The 17,129-nt window shown below is 44.4% G+C and overlaps 1 pseudogene; it reads left to right on the top strand.

Moving 5' to 3' along the window:
* Positions 1-527: 527 nt before the first annotated feature.
* LOC149224406 (3-ketoacyl-CoA synthase 4-like) lies at positions 528-16,519 on the top strand (annotated as a pseudogene).
* The last annotated feature ends 610 nt before the right edge of the window (positions 16,520-17,129 follow it).

The following is a 17,129-nucleotide window of genomic DNA, read 5'->3' as shown; positions in this document are numbered from 1 at the left end:
TCGCATGAGGGCCAAAAAGGAAGGTGGGAGAGTCATCCTGAATGTTAAGAGTGTCTTGAACATTGATATCAGGTAGTTGATCTCCTCCTGGCTCTTTCACCATTATGACAATATGCTCTTTTTATTGTGCATTCTTTAAAAGCTCAGAAAATGGAATGGAAATTTTAATCTTTCCAATTTCGGTCTTAAGACTAATCTCACCCATTTACAGTTTAATCTCATGAGTGTTCTTTTCTGTTTGGCCATTCTTGTTTTTGGGTGCACAGTCTATATGATGTATCACCCTCAACCTATGTATCTTATGGATTACTCCTGCTACAAGCCCCCTTAAAGCCTCAAAGTGAACTTCCAAACGCGTTATGGAACAATCTAAGTTTTCAGGATATTTTCAAGATTCATCCTTGGGATTTCAGGTGAAGATATTGGAATGATCGGGTTTAGAAGACAACACTTATCTTCCTGTTACAGTGCATTATATTCACCCTCGACCCTTCATGGCCACAGCATGAGAAGAGGTCGAGCAGTTCATGTATGCTTCCCTAGATAATATTTTTAAGAAAACATGGTTGAAACCCAAGGATATCGGGATTCTTATGGTGTACTGCAGTCTATTCAATCCAACTCCTTCACACTCTGCTATGATTGTGAATAGGTATAAGTTGAGAGGGAACATTCAAAGCTTCTATTTAGGTGGAATGGGTTGTAGTGCAGGAGTTGTTGCCATTGATCTTGCCAAGGATTTGTTACAAATTCATAGAAGCACATATGCAATAGTTGTGAGCACAGAAAACATATTTTGGCAACAAAAAGTCAATGTTGATACCAATTGCTTGTTTCGTGTTGGGGGATCTACAGTTCTTCTTTCAAATAAGCGCTCTGACCGCCAGCGTGCAAAGTACAAGCTTGTCCATGTTGCGAAAACTCATAAAGGAGCAGATGATAAAGAATTCAACTATGTTTATCAAGAGCAAGATGAAGCTGGCAAGCTTGGTGTGTCATTATCCAAAGAACTTATGGCCATAGCATGAGGAGCATTGAAGACTAATATCACAACTCTGGGACCTCTTGTTCTTCCCATCAACGAGCAATTACTTTTCTTTGCCACCCTTGTTGGAAGAAAGGTCTTCAGTATGAAGATCAAACCCCATATTCCAGATTTTAAGCTTGCATTTGAGCATTTCTGTATTCATGCTGGAGGAAGAGCAGTGATTGATGAGCTTAAGAAGAACTTGCATCTCAAGCCAATACACGTTGATGAGCCCCAAATTTGGTAACATTTTGGGCTCATTTGGCCTAACTACCCTTGTTCAATCCTTCATTTTTCATAACTTATGCATTATTTTCTAGTATGTTTATGTCATTTGTACGAATAAGGGTAGTCACTATTCCTAGGTGGCTAACACGTGCTCATTTCAGGATTTTTTGACACATGTTGAAGCAAAACCGAGCAGACATGGGCTAGGAGACAGCCAAGCTTGGGTTGAGGATTCGTAGGGGGTTTGTCTATGGCATTAAATAACCTCCCTCGGGACCTTCACCCCTAGCTCCGAGCTCCAAAGGCCACCAAAACCGGATCTAGAAGGCAGCCAAGCAGATTTCTTGGAAGGAGTTGTTCACTCACAGTTTGGGCAGCCAAGTCCCATAAACTTAGGAGGCCAACCAGGGCCTCGTAGTGTATAAATGATAAGGCTCCAGCCTTCGAAAAGGACTTTTGAAAAACTTTTGCACATTCTGCACTACGTGCTGCTAGCTCTGTTTTGTTCTTTTGTAGCCATTATTGGCATAACTCTTGACTTATGATTATTTTTTGATAATGGGAAGTAGTCGAATTTGATATCAGCTTTGATATTTTTATAGGAGCCATAGCTCTCGGGGTTGGGCCCAACCTGAGAGCCTAGGGCCTCCTTATTTGTATTGTTATCTTTCCTTTCAACACTGTGATTTTCCTTTTATGCATCTGAACGAAGTTTGTTGAGATAGGATTTAGTTGTGTTGGTTAAGTAGGATACTGTTGATCAATAAAATTACTTTGGATGTATAGAATAGATTGATAAGACAAAGATTGGTAAAAGCTCCATAAAAGGGTTGCCTGCACTCTCAGTTTCACCTCTCCCTTATTAGATCGGGGGCTGGAATTGTGGAGCCAGTGCTGCTCAACAAAAACACTAGTTTGCTTGGCCATGCAATCATTGGTGTAATGTTTTTCACTTGTAGAAATTAGTCATGCGTTTAGACCCTTTTAGATGTTCCTTTGATTAAGTGTTGTACATGGTTTTCTTTGGGAATAAAGTTGTTGTTCATGCGTTTCATTGACAGTTCTGATAAATTAGCTAAGATTTCGGTTGTATGCAGGACTTGGTTGATTCAGTTAAGTGCACACCGTGCAGGGCTTATCCATCTTTCTCTCATCCACCTAAGCTTCATCCAGGCCAGCTGCTCCATCTCCTAGTCAACTTCCTCATCTCACCACTCCTCTTCTGTCCACGTAACCCTACCTTCTTGCTCTTCCATTGCCTTGGTCTTCCTTAAGACAAGTTAGCTCTCCACACCCTCTCATCACTTCATCCACCAGTCGTTGGGTCATCTCAGACCCATACCCTACCTCCCTATCCATTCATGCATCCTCTTTCACTCACCCATCCTCCAAAATCCAATTTTAAAACATCCTGTAGAAATTTCTGAACATCTTGTAGAAATTCCTGAAACATCTTGTAGAACCCCTGCAGACTTCCTGTAGAAGCTCACAAACAAGGTTTTTTGGCAACCAAACTTTGTGAAACTCTCTGGAAGAGTGTTAGGGGCTTCTTAGGCCCTCTTTGTACCATCCCAACTTTTCCCAAGCATTTCTCCTCCTTGATCCACCCCTGCACAGTGAAAATCCAGTTAAAAGCAAATGCATGATAATTCTAATAACTTAGTCAAAAACACAAAAAGATGTTTTCTTCAAATAGAGGTAGTCTAGATACATGTATTTTACCTTCATAGAAGTAATGGCATATTCTTCAATAGTTTGCCTCCTTTCCTTTGCATCAGTAGGACTAGCTGGTAGAATTAGGGTTTGCTAGGGTTATGGTACTATTTGACTTTCAGTTTCTTTCTGCAAGTAGATCAGCTTCCGTTGAGTTAGCTTCCATCCATCAGGTATAAAGCTTCTTCTAAGAGCTCATAGAGTTGGCTTGAGCCCCTAGCGGACTTGTGCCAGCTGACCAAGTGACAGCTGCGGCAAGAGCTAGTACTTGTGCATACAACACCGTCGCTTCCAAGTTTGTTACGAACTACCGGGTTGATAAAACTAAAGAAGGGAGTTCCAGGAGTTGTAGCAGTATTGCTACAATACTGGGGCCCACCATCTTTTTGGCGTCGTTGTCGGGGAAGCGTCAGAGTATTGGTGATTTTTTCTTTTCTTCTATTTTTCCACACTCGCCTTCTGCCAAATAGTTCATTTCATTTCCATTCTGCAATTTCATTTCCGCAAAAGTAAAATAGATATTTCCTGCTTTCATAGATTAGCAATTTCAATTCTGCAAGCGTAGACTAGCAATTTCAATTCTGCAAGCATAGATTAGCAATTTCAATTCTGCAAGCGTAGACTAGCAATTTCAATTCTGCAAGCATAGATTAGCATTTCAATTCTGCAAGCGTAGACTAGCATTTCATTCCCGCAATTTCATTTGAGCAAAATAGATTAGTCCTTTCCTGCTTTCATTTCAATTCCGCATTTTCATTTTAGCAAGATAGTTAGTTGCAATTCAATCTATTTCAGTTTTGCAGGTACAAGCAGAAAAAGCAAAAAGCAATCAAAAGCCTTTCCATTTCATGCCTCGTAGGAACAGAGATAAAAATGGCAAATTTCTACCCAACACCCCCACCACTTCACTGAGTCACCCATCTCTCTTCTTTGGTGACAGTGATCCAGAAGAACTTATAGGCGAGCCTCCTGAGACATACGAAGATCCTATACCAGAAGAAGAGTTAGAAACCATCCCACCTGAAGCCATGGCTGAAGATGGAAGAGAAGATGAGAGAATAGAAGGTGCCTTTCCCATCTGAGAGACCAATGGAGACATGAAAATGAAAAACATAAGCCCCTCCGCTTTACCTCACTTCCATGGATTGACTACTGAAGACCCTGATACCTTCCTGTTTGAGTTTGTTGTCCTTTGTCGAACCTATGACTATACAGAAGATGAGCAAAAACTGAAACTCTTTCCCTCTACTCTCAAGGATGCAGCATTACGCTGGTTCATGGGATTACCTGGGAACAATATCACCACTTGGGCTCAGATGCAGCAAGCTTTCAATACCAAATACCGAGACTACTGTAGCTCCAAGGAAGCCAAGGGAGAGATCTTTCGGATGACCATGGGAAATGAGGAGTCTTTAGAAGACTATGAGGAAAGATTCCAACTTAGCTATAAACGGGCCAGGTGCACACTTGACCCTGAATCTCTCAAGTTGGTCTTGCTCCGAGGAGTCCCTAAAGACCTCCTAGATACCCTTCACATGCTAGCTAGAGGAGACATCTACCAACTACCTTACGAGGATATAAAGACTATGCTTAGAAACCATTCTAGGGCAGCCCGGAAAAGAGGTAGGGGAAACCCCCTTTCAGCTAGTGCTACTTTCTCCAAGCATGAGTTTGTTAATCAGCTGGAGGACCTCAAAAGTGAGGTGAGATAGACCATTGCCATGCAACTTGATACATTCCAGATCCAGCAAAAGAAAGAGGAAGCTGAGAGGGCTTTGGCCATCTTCTGTCCTAGGTGTACAAGGAAGCACCCTAAGAACGAGTGTCCCTTACACTCGGTAGAGGTATGCTTCGTTTGTGAGGAGAACCACCCCACAAACCAATGCCCAACCTTACCTGGGTTTAAGGCCATGTACCAAGGAACTGAGGCACCCACTGAACCTCTCTACCTCCTCAATCAAAGAAGGCCGCATGGACCTAGACCCTACCAGCAGGCGATGCAAGGGACATCCCAAGCTTATTATAGCCCCAACCAATCTACTCCTATGCCTTATTGGGGGCCCCCTGCTCATCCTCCCTGGTTTGTGCCTCCTCCATGGTCTAACCCACCTCAATACCATCCTCCCGCCATTTTGCCTCCACCACCAGCTCAACCACAACCATTACCTCCTGCTCCTTCGAGACAACCCCAAATGCCTGCTCAACCGAACCCGAACCCCAACAACCGACAGGCCCAGCAGGTATATACCAGGGAAACAACCTGCCCTACCTATGCTGTGGAGATCCAGGAGATCAACCTGCAATCCGGGAAGACTCTTCCAAATCGCCAACCTCCTCCCTTAGAGGACGAGGAAGACAAACAGGAAAGTGAACCCAAGGCCACTCCACCCTTTCCTGAGAGACTAACAGTAACCACACAACCTGACCCAGAGGAGAATGAGCTTCTGGGAGAACTCAAACAGTTGTGTGTAAGAATACCACTTCTCCAAGCCATCAAAGATGTACCGATATACAACAAATTGATTAAGGAAAAGTGTTTCAGGCACCCAGGCAGGCGAAAAAGAGATGCCTCAACCATCAATGTCATAGGACAATTGTCTGATCTTATGTTGGGGCAAGTAATCTGTCCAAAGTATTTGGATCCTGGGAGTCCTGTAGTTGATGTCCACATCAATGGCACCATCATACCCCACACTTTGATTGATTTAGGGGCTGCCATTAATGTGATGACCAGGGATACCATGCTCAAACTCAACCTTCAGGGTTCCTTAAGGAAGACCTCGACAGTCTTGCAGTTGGCAGATCGCTCCACTGTGACTCCCGAGGGGATTGTGGAGGATGTCTTGGTCTCTGTTGACTCTTGGGAGTATCCTGCAGACTTCTTGGTTCTTCAGCCAAAGGTAAAGCTTACCGGATACCCCCTTATTTTGTGAAGACCTTGGCTAGCCACTGCGGATGTTTACATAAGCTGCCAAGCAGGGAACATGACCATCAAAAATGGTCCTATGTCCAAGCAGCTAGTCCTATACCCTCCTGCCCAACCTCTATTAGAGCATGACTTACCACTTTGGTTGGAAGAAGGAGAAGAGGATGAGGTGTACTCTGCACCCTTGTGCACCTTAGAGACCACCAGGGGAGGTCCTCAAACTGAGGATGATTTGATTGAGACCTTGATTCAGAATCTGCCTCCCAGTGCATTGTCCTTAGAGAAATTGGTGGAAGACACTCAAGCCAGTGACCAATCCACTCTCTCCCAGGGTCAAAAATGTGGAGTTTGGCCCCGAGAGATCGTTAAAGATCAGCTCCTCCCTGTCTCCTTCCCAGGAAAAGGAGCTATATAGTCTGTTGGCCAGTCATCTAGATGCTTTCACTTGGAGCTATAAGGAGATGAAAGGAGTCCACCCTTCGGTCTGTACCCATCACATCTACATCAAAGAAGATTGTAAACCAGTCAGGCAACCTCAGAGGAGAATGAATCCAACCCTTAAGGACATTGTCAAAGAAGAACTGCAAAAACTGTTGGATGCAGGATTCATCTACCCCATCTCGGATAGCGAGTGGGTGTCCCCTCTAGTGTTGGTACCCAAGAAAAATGGAAAGTGGAGAATTTGCGTGGACTACCGAGAACTGAACAAAGCCACCAAGAAAGACCACTTTCCTCTGCCTTTCATAGATCAAGTGTTGGATGGACTAGCAGGGAAGAAGTTTTTCTCTTTCCTAGATGGGTTCAGCGGGTATAACCAAATCCAAATCAGCCCGGAAGACCAGGATAAGACCACCTTCACTTGTCCTTGGGGTACCTTTGCTTGCCGAGTCCTTCCCTTTGGGCTATGCAATGCTCCTGCTACTTTCGAAAGAGCAGTATTGAGCATCTTCTCTAAGTTGGTCCATGATTCGGTGGAAATCTATATGGATGACTTCACTCCCTATGGGTCCAACTTCCAAGAAGCATTGTCCAATCTGGGAAAAGTCCTAACCAAGTGCATTGAGATGAACCTGTCCCTTAGTCCGGAAAAATGTGAATTCTTGATGACTGAAGGGACCGTGCTAGGACATACCATTTCTCGCCAGGGATTGCAGGTGGATCCTGATAAAATTGCTCTCATCAAAAAGGTTCCACCTCCTCAGAAAGTAAGAGATGTTCAGAGTTTCCTAGGCTTAGCAGGATATTATAGAAGGTTTATTAAAGATTTCAGTAAGCTAGCCTCGCCACTGTTTGGCCTCTTAGCAAAAGATGTTGAGTTCAAATGGACAGACGACTGTCAAAGGGCTCTGAATGAATTAAAGGATAAGTTGGTGTCTGCCCCGATATTAAGAGGTCCAAACTAGGCCCTACCTTTCCACATCCACACTGATGCCTCGAACAAATCCATAGGGGCAGCCTTAGGATAGGTTGAACAAAAACTCCCATATGCCATATACTTTGTCAGCAAAAACTTATCCAAGGCAGAACTGAACTATACTGTAACTGAGAAAGAGTTCCTGGTTGTGGTCCATGCCCTGAACAAGTTCTGACACTACATCACTGGCTATCAAACATTTGTACATACTGATCATGCTGCAATTAGATATTTAATGAATAAACCAGATGTGAATGCTCGTATTATTAGATGGTTACTTCTGTTGCAGCAATTTGATTTGACTATCGTTGACAAACCAGGTAAAGAAAATGTTGTTGCTGACTTCTTGTCTAGATTCGATTTACCTGTAGGTGAAGATGGAACAGTGGACGACCAGATGCCAGATGAACATCTGTTTGCTATCTTAGTACTCTCCCCATGGTTTGCTGATATAGCAAACTATCTGGTCTCAGCATAGTTCCCTCCGCATCTATCTTCCAAGGAAAAAAGCAGAATTGTAAGGAAGAGTGCCTCGTTCACTTGGATCGGGGGCAACCTGTTCAAACTTGGCCCCGATCAGATCTTAAGGCATTGTGTAAGGGAGGAGGAAGTCTTTGACATCCTCCTAACCTGTCATGACGGGCCTTGTGGAGGACATTTTGCAGCCAAGAGGACTGCCTTCAAAATTCTACAGGCAGGCTACTATTGGCCCACGCTTCATCAAGATGTCAAGAGATATATCAGCCAATGTGACCGATGCCAAAGGATGGGGAAGCCAACCCCAAGGGACGAAATGCCTCTCCAACCTCAAGTGACTCTTAAACCATTCGAGAAGTGGGGCATGGATTTTGTGGGTCCTATCAATCCTCCTTCAAGGCAAAGGTCTTACATCATTGTGTGCACAGACTATCTGACCAAGTGGGCAGAAACCAAGGCAATCAAAGCAGCGACGGAAGAAAAGGTGGCTGAGTTTTTAAGAGAAAACATCTTCTACAAATTTGGCTATCCAAGAGAGCTAGTCACCGATCAAGGAAGCCAGTTCACCTCCAACTTAATTGAATATTTGTTTGCTCATCACAAGATCAAGCATAGGACTTCCACCCCCTATCATCCTCAAGCAAATGGGCAGGTGGAAGTCACCAATAGAGCATTAGAAGGGATTTTGACTAAGGTGGTGAGCAGCAGCGGGAAGGATTGGGAAGATCGCCTGGTTGAGGCCACCTGGGCTTACAACACCACTTGGAAGACCACAACCGGTTTCACACCTTATGAACTGGTCTATGGGAAGAGAGCTTTGCTTTCAATTGAGTTCGAGTACAACACATTGAGGATGGCATCTCAGCTGGACCTAGATCTCAGCCACGCCCAACAAGAAAGGTTATTGCAGCTGAACAGGCTAGATGAACACAGAATGCAGGCCCTTCTCCACTCAGAAGTGGTTCAACTTCAGAGGAAGATATGGCATGACCGGCACCTCAATGACAAGAAATTCTAACCGGGAGATTGGGCGTTGTTGTATGATTCCAGACACAAGGATTTCAAGGGGAAGCTGAGGACAAGATGGTTAGGGCCATATGCAGTGGAGAAGTGTAATGATAATGGGTCTGTTCTCATCCGGACCATCGATGAGGAAGCCATCCCCATGCTCGTCAATGGGCATCAACTAAAGATCTACAGAAAACCTCTTTCGAGGAAAGAGTTCATCAAAACTATGGAAAAATCAGTATTGGTCATAGAGAAGGGTTCTGCCTCTATTTTGGGTGTACCCTGAGCATCCAAAAAAAAAAATCATAATAAAAAGATCCTTGGGTGAAAACCTTTCTGATGCTCCCAAGGCAGATGGTAGGGGTGAAAACCTCATTGAGGCGCCCCTGCTGTCTCTCTGAAAAATTGGAATAAAAACAAAAAAGATCCTTGGGTGAAAACCTCTCTGAGGCGCCCAAGGCAGATGGTAGGGGTGAAAACCTCATTGAGGCACCCCTGCTGTCTCCTCCAAAAAAAAAAAAAAAAAAAAGAGAAAAAAGAAAAAAGAAAAAGGCAGTAACAGAAAACAGGCTCAAGCTTTTGAAATTAATGGAGGTTGCAGGTATTCCATGCAGAAAAGGAGGCCTCTCAGCTCAAGGATAAGGGTCCCTACCATGCTACCAGGTGACCTCACCAGCACTCCCTCCAGAAACACTCATCTCTTCCAAGGTTTGGGCACGTTTCGGTCATAGTTTAGCCTCCTACAGGAAGCTACAGGACTTTCTACAGGAAGTTATGTATTTCTACAGGAAACTTCCTGTATAATATTAGAACGGGCCAGGACCGACTGTGTAGGAAAATTTGAAGCCCGAAGTCCAATAAGGAGGCATGCAACCAATGTTTTTCTCCAGCACCCACAGTTGTCGCCTCCTTCCACCACCATGGCTGCCATATGATTGAAATACCTGCGCAGTCCAGAATGTTGGACTTTCAGAAGAAATCATTTTCAAATGAAAAACAAAGCATGCAGAGGTCGTTACGCTACCTGTCAAAGCAATTCGAAGACCCTGCAACCGTGAACGTGACTCCACCATTTCAACATGCACCTGAGAAGGAGAAATGGCTACAGGATGTCCTATAGGAATCCTGTAGTAGTTGATCCAGCTAAAGCACATGTTATGAAGATGCCTGAAACTCGTGAGCCAGCACATGCACTATCCACAACCGAGCAACCGGTCTCATAACCTGCAGTAGTCAGCAAACCGGAGCTCCCGTGCCTGTGCACGAAGCAGCAGCAAGCGGATCCGTCACCCTCGGCCTGAAGCGTGAGAAAAATAACGTCACAGCCGCACAGGTAAGTGCCTCACCCTGTTTCGTCAAATCACATGAATAATACTTTAAAATGTGTGTAAATATGAAAATGAATGGGTTGAGCAAGTCGGGTAGCCATTCAACTGGCCACCACAACCAACTCGACGGCCTCGTCCGATCCGAAAAGCTTTGGGGGTGTCGACAAGGCAGGAAATGGACACATGGGAAGAGTCCAGTCGGAGAGAAGCGGCGGTCTAACAGGAGTGGCGGCGGTAGATATGCAGGGAATGATTCGGTTGTAAGGCAGACATTCAGTGGTATGATCACAGGTGACGTCGGCCAATGGGCCGACGGGGACAGCTCACCCTCGCGCCACGAGTTCCGCAGAGATTCAAATCTACCGGCTAGATCGCGTATGCCGCACTACACTCATTTATTCCAACCGCTTTGCAGCCGAGTACGCATCCGTAATTTCCTGAAGGTTGATACTCCGAGTTCTCGGCCTGCTCAGCGTCTTGTTGTTGCACAGAAGGCCCAGAACCGCTGAAGCGCTCCCCAGAACCCATGCACGACTCCTACAGGAAGCTGCGCTACAGGAAGCTCAACGTCACGGAAAAATCAAATTTTTCACGTCAAAGGTGGCAAGTCTAGAACGAGGTAAGCCTAAACATAGTCCTCCCATGCAATTGGTTCGAAAGGTGGTGAAGTCGACATACAAAAGGGGTAGAAAACCGTAAATTTCAGTCTGTGCATGAATTTGCAAGTGTCTTCTTATTTCTGCATGAGAATTGTCGCCATCGTGTATATGCGGGATTTTCTACAAGGTTTGGTTCATAATTGAGCCACTATCAAAGCTCACCTGTAGACACTCGTAAATTTTTAACTGTGTGCATGATAGAGGCGTAACTCTGCACTCTGTCTGAGGAAATCCCAAAGGTCCATCTTTATATACGCGCCAGCCAGCTCAAGCCACCATAGCAAGCTTTTACCATGCCGGGTGGGTTCATCAGGAAAGAACCTACATACTCAAAGAAACTACGGGAAACCCCTGAGGTGGTAGACTTGTTTTCTCGTGCTCAGTGGATGTCATTCTGTGACAAACTTCAAGGTCACGACGACGAGGTTGCAGAGGAATTCTTGCGATCCTTGCAACCAAAGTCCAAAACGTTGGTTGCTGTCAACTTCAGAGGTTTGACCCTCAGGATTACCCCACAATTCATTAGCAGGGTCACTGATCTACCGATGGGGGTACCTTGGGATAAGGAGGAGAGAAAACTAGGGCAGAAGGCTAAGAAGGAATTCTTTTTGCCGGAGGAGCAATTCTCAGAGGACAAGAATGGAGTGCGAAGAACCAGCCTACAGTCGTTCTGGAGTGAGGTCAGCCTCCAAATTATGAAGTATATCACGTGCGAGGGGCGATTCAGCATCGTGTATGGATACCATTTTCGGCTACTCACAGAACTTAGACACCAAATGGACCTACCCTCAGAGAAAAAGTTGAGCATCCCTTACTTCCTCCTACAGTCCATGACCGAGTGTGCCACTAAGTTGAAAGAGGGGATTCCAGATCAGATAGCCCATCGTGGGCTCATTAAACTCCTCGTGGAAGATGCACTTCACACGTATACCGTCCCTCTCTCCTGGGAAACCTTCCGGAATTTGACTAAGGATGATGATATCCGAGTACTAGCTGAGGAGCTCACCTCCTCCAGCAGCGAGGAGAAGGAACCAATTCAAACAGAAAAGAAAGAAAAAGGCCAAGAAAACATGGCCAAAGCACCGAAGAAAGAGAAGAATGGAAAACAAGAGGAAAAGAAAGAGCCCAAGGGAAAATAAGAGGAAAAACAAGCTGCCAAAACAGAGGGTGACAAAACCACATTAACCCCCTGGGAAAAACGGCTACAAAGCAGAGTGGAAAGGACTGAAAAGGTCCATGTCAGTGAGGGCACCTCTAAGGCAGCCTCAGCAAAATTGAAAGAAAAAGCACCCTTAGCCAAGCAGGCTAAAATGGTGCCATCTGTTTCTACAGGAAAATTGAAAACGGCTTCTACAGGAAGCCAGAAATCAGCCACTATAGGGCTTTCTACAGGAAGTCCTGAGAAAAGAACACAAAAGGAGAAGACAGCCGAAATTCTTGCTCGGGAGGCAGCAGCTGTGCTGGCCACCCTAAGTACCTCCCCCAAGCCAAAGGAGAAACGCAAAAGGGAGATTCCTCTGTATTTCAAAGCGAGGAGAAGTGTGAGAATTAAAAATGGCAGGCCCCAACCTCCATCTAAAGACCCAATTACTATCGAAGACACCCCTACCTCACCAAGGGAGAAGTCCCCCTCCAAAGTATCAGTCACTTATGAGCGGGGGATCCCCAAGACAACTACCTGGAGGGAGAGAATGGAAAGGCCAGCGTCAAAAACCCCTCTACAGGATGCTGAAGCAGTTCTACAGGAAACTTTTACCAAGCTCAAGGAGACCAAAAGAATGGAGGGGGAGGCAGCCACCTCACCACAAAGGGAAGCAGAGGTAGAACACATCATGGAGCCTAGCCCCCAGCCTAGCTTGAGCTCTTATTATAACTTTTTGGAGGCCAAGAAAATTATCCCACAAAAATTCACAGTACCGCTCTTCTTTGCATTGGAAGAAGAAAGAGTATGAACCCACACGTGGATGAGGATAGCTAAATCTAAAGGAGTAGCAGATATAGGCCCCTTGGAGGAACAACTCAAGGAGGCAAGAAGGGAATTAGCTATGGCCAAGCACGTGGGAAACTGCCAGCGAGTATTTCTACAGGAAGAGAATGAGAAGCTCAAACTGCAGCTACAGGAACAGAGGAAAGAAAGGGGCACAGCCTCAGGGGACACTACAGTAGAACATCAAGGCAAAGAAGGAATGCAAGCTGGTCCTGAGGGACTAAACCAGCATCTACAAGAAAGGGAACTGCAAGTAGACACAGAGATACAAGCTCTCAAATAGCAGTTGCAAGAAAAAGAGGCACAATTGGCCTGCATGGCCAGTTGGGCTATGGATGCTCTACAATGTAGGCAGCCGGCAAAATCTTATGGCCTATACCTACGGGACCAGTGGCTGCAATTCCAGATTAATGCATTAGCACAGAGGGGTATCTCCCAAATCCAAAACCCCCAGCAGTTCACAGATTTATGCAAAAGTAGCTCCTCAGAGGACAAGGCCAAGCTATCAGAGTTCTACCTCCATAATTTGGCCCTTCCTAATGAAACTTCATGGGATCCCAACACGGTTGTGGGAGATATGCAGCTAATGGCATTTACCTCATGGTTAAACCACGAAGAAAAGAGAGCGACAGAGGTCAGAGATGTTATGAACCGGGAGTTACATGAACCACTGTTAATCAGAGCAGAGCCAGGGGACCCCACTGCATTGATATCTGCCCACCAACACCTAGCAACCAACCCACAGGCTTTACTAAAATACATGGATCAACAGGCTCAGGCTATAGCACATTTCGAGGATATGGAGCGACTACTAGGGGACAATTATGTGCATGCTTGCAACCGGAGGTGGAACACATTGTCCCACAGCCTCAAAATCAGGGAGTATCACACTCCAACTAGAATGAGGGAGGGCCTAGTACGGGTACCTCTCTACAAGAATTCCATGCAGAACCTCCAGGCCAGCTAGATCGGCCTCAAGCTAAGCCCACCTTTGCTTCTGGGATTGGTAGAAGGAAGCACAGAAAAAGAAGAACATAAGCAATGGGAAGAGGTGGAAAAGAAGGCCATGTTCCATGACAGTGAGGATAATACTACTGCAGAAGCCTGGGATGTGAGAGTTGCGGTTAAGGCAATGAAGGACAAGGAGCTGGATTAGTTGCTCAAGGATGAGAAATCATTTTAGCAGGGGGGTGATGATGAGCCCCAAATTTGGTAACATTTTGGGCTCATTTGGCCTAACTACCCTTGTTCAATCCTTCATTTTTCATAACTTATGCATTATTTTCTAGTATGTTTATGTCATTTGTACGAATAAGGGTAGTCACTATTCCTAGGTGGCTAACACGTGCTCATTTCAGGATTTTTTGACACATGTTGAAGCAAAACCGAGCAGACATGGGCTAGGAGACAACCAAGCTTGGGTTGAGGATTCGTAGGGGGTTTGTCTATGGCATTAAATAACCTCCCTCGGGATCTTCACCCCCAACTCCGAGCTCCAAAGGCCACCAAAACCGGATCTAGAAGGCAGCCAAGCAGATTTCTTGGAAGGAGTTGTTCACTCACAGTTTGGGCAGCCAAGTCCCATAAACTTAGGAGGCCAGCCAGGGCCTCGTAGTGTATAAATGATAAGGCTCCAGCCTTCGAAAAGGACTTTTGAAAAACTTTTGCACATTCTGCACTACGTGCTGCTAGCTCTGTTTTGTTCTTTTGTAGCCATTATTGGCATAACTCTTGACTTATGATTATTTTTTGATAATGGGAAGCAGTCGGATTTGATATCAGCTCTGAGATTTTTATAGGAGCCATAGCTCTCGGGGTTGGGCCCAACCTGAGAGCCTAGGGCCTCCTTATTTGTATTGTTATCTTTCCTTTCAACACTGTGATTTTCCTTTTATGCATTTGAACGAAGTTTGTTGAGCTAGGATTTAGTTGTGTTGGTTAAGTAGGATATTGTCGATGAATAGAATTACTTTGGATGTATAGAATAGATTGATAAGACAAAGATTGGTAAAAGCTCCATAAAATGGTTGCCTGCACTCTCAGTTTCACCTCTCCCTTATTGGATCAGGGGCTGGAATTGTGGAGCCAGTGTTGCTCAACAAAAACACTAGTTTGCTTGGCCATGCAATCATTGGTGTAATGTTTTTCACTTGTAGAAATTAGTCATGCATTTAGACCTTTTTAGGTGTTCCTTTGATTAAGTGTCGTACATGGTTTTCTTTGGGAATAAAGTTGTTGTTCATGCGTTTCATTGACAGTTCTAATAAATTAGCTAAGATTTCGGTTGTATGCAGGACTTGGTTGATTCAGTTAAGTGCACACTGTGTAGGGCTTATCCATCTTTCTCTCATCCACCTAAGCTTCATCCAGGCCAGCTGCTCCATCTCCTAGTCAGCTTCCTCGTCTCACCACTCCTCTTCTGTCCACGTAACCCTACCTTCTTGCTCTTCCATTGCCTTGGTCTTCCTTAAGACAAGTTAGCTCTCCACACCCTCTCATCACTTCATCCACCAGTCGTTGGGTCATCTCAGACCCCTACCCTACCTCCCTATCCATTCATGCATCCTCTTTCACTCACCCATCCTCCAAAATCCAATTTTAAAACATCCTGTAGAAATTCCTGAAACATCCTGTAGAACCCTTGCAGACTTCCTGTAGAAGCTCACAAACAAGGTTTTTTGGCAACCAAACTTTGTGAAACCCTCTGGAAGAGTGTTAGGGGCTTCTTAGGCCCTCTCTGTACCATCCCAACCTTTCCCAAGCATTTCTCCTCCTTGATCCACCCCTGCACAGTGAAAAGCCAGTTAAAAGCACATGCATGATAATTCTAATAACTTAGTCAAAAATACAAAAAGATGTTTTCTTCAAATAGAGGTAGTCTAGATACATGTATTTTACCTTCATAGAAGTAATGGCATCTTCTTCAATAGTTTGCCTCCTTTCCTTTGCATCAGCAGGACTAGCTGGTAGAATTAGGGTTTGCTATGGTTATGGTACTATTTAACTTTCAGTTTCTTTCTGCAAGTAGATCAGCTTCCTTTGAGTTAGCTTCCATCCATCAGGTATAAAGCTTCTTCTAAGAGCTCATAGAAGTTGGCTTGAGCCCCTAGCGGACTTGTGCCAGCTGACCAAGTGACAGCTGCGGCAAGAGCTAGTACTTGTGCATACAGCACCGCCGCTTCCAAGTTTGTTACGAACTACCAGGTTGATAAAACTAAAGAAGGGAGTTCCAGGAGTTGTAGCATTATTGCTACAACACTGGGGCCCACCACACGTAGAGGCTTTGAGGATGACTTTGCATCACTTTGGAAACACTTCCTCAAGCTCAATTTGGTATGAGCTCAATTACATTGAGGCCAAAGGACGTATGCGAAAAGGAAATTGGATTTAGAAGACTGCTTTTGGCAGTGGATTCAAGTGCAACAATGTTGTTTGGAAAGCACTTCAAATAGTGAAATCACTAGATGATAGTCCTTGGGTTGATTGCATTGATCAATATCCAGTAAAATTGATGATAGAATGAGCAACCAACAAAATGAGTTGAAAGTCTAATACATGCAGTTCAACCTCAGATCTGCATGTATCTTCTAGATATGTGTGCACTTTGGAGTTCTGCAATATTGGTATTTTTTATTGGTCCCCATTTCATGGTTTCTCACATGGTTTAGCTTTTATTTTTAGTTTTCTGCACTTCCAGACTATTGCATCTTCAAACTGTGTATCCAGCCTTTGAATTTCCAAACTGTGCCACATCCCAATCTTTAAGAGGAATTTTGCATTTTTATAGCTTTGCTCATGCAGACTTTGTAGGTAGGCTAGTAGTAGCATCAGGAAAGTTCATTGTTATTTGTATAAAATTCATTTGTGGGAATTGTTTCAATGGGAAATTCATGATATTGCCCCTTCACATTTCTCTCCAGAACTACCATTCTTTTCAACTTTACTGAAATAGCTAGCTGAAAAATTTGCATCGTCAAGGTGCTTGATTGTTGAACAATCATATTTCAAACTAATCATGTTTATGTATTTTGAATTTACTTTATTGTCAAAGGTGATCTAGTGGATTACTTTCTAAAATGCAGTCATGTTAATGGAGCATGTGCAGTCAACAAATGGGAATGCTTCCTGTTGGCTTTCTGTGTAGTATCTGTTTCTTTCTCAATAACACCTTTCAGTTCAGAGATCTTAGTGTAGGAAAATTGACAATCCGGCTAATGAGGAGGTTTCCTGGTATTTTTCTTTGTAAGATCAATTACCTTTTCAAAATAGTGGTTTGTGAGTAGAAAAGCAACGACAGTAGCTGATTTCATTATTCCCTTTTAAAGCAGCTCTACTGATATATGTATCTGGAAAGCTGGCATC

This window comes from Pinus tabuliformis, chromosome Q (genome assembly GCF_031772625.1).
Source record: "Pinus tabuliformis cultivar Carrire ecotype Pingquan chromosome Q, CPIR1, whole genome shotgun sequence".
In the NCBI taxonomy this organism is placed as follows: domain Eukaryota; kingdom Viridiplantae; phylum Streptophyta; class Pinopsida; order Pinales; family Pinaceae; genus Pinus; species Pinus tabuliformis.
This window is presented reverse-complemented; position numbering and strand designations above follow the sequence as displayed.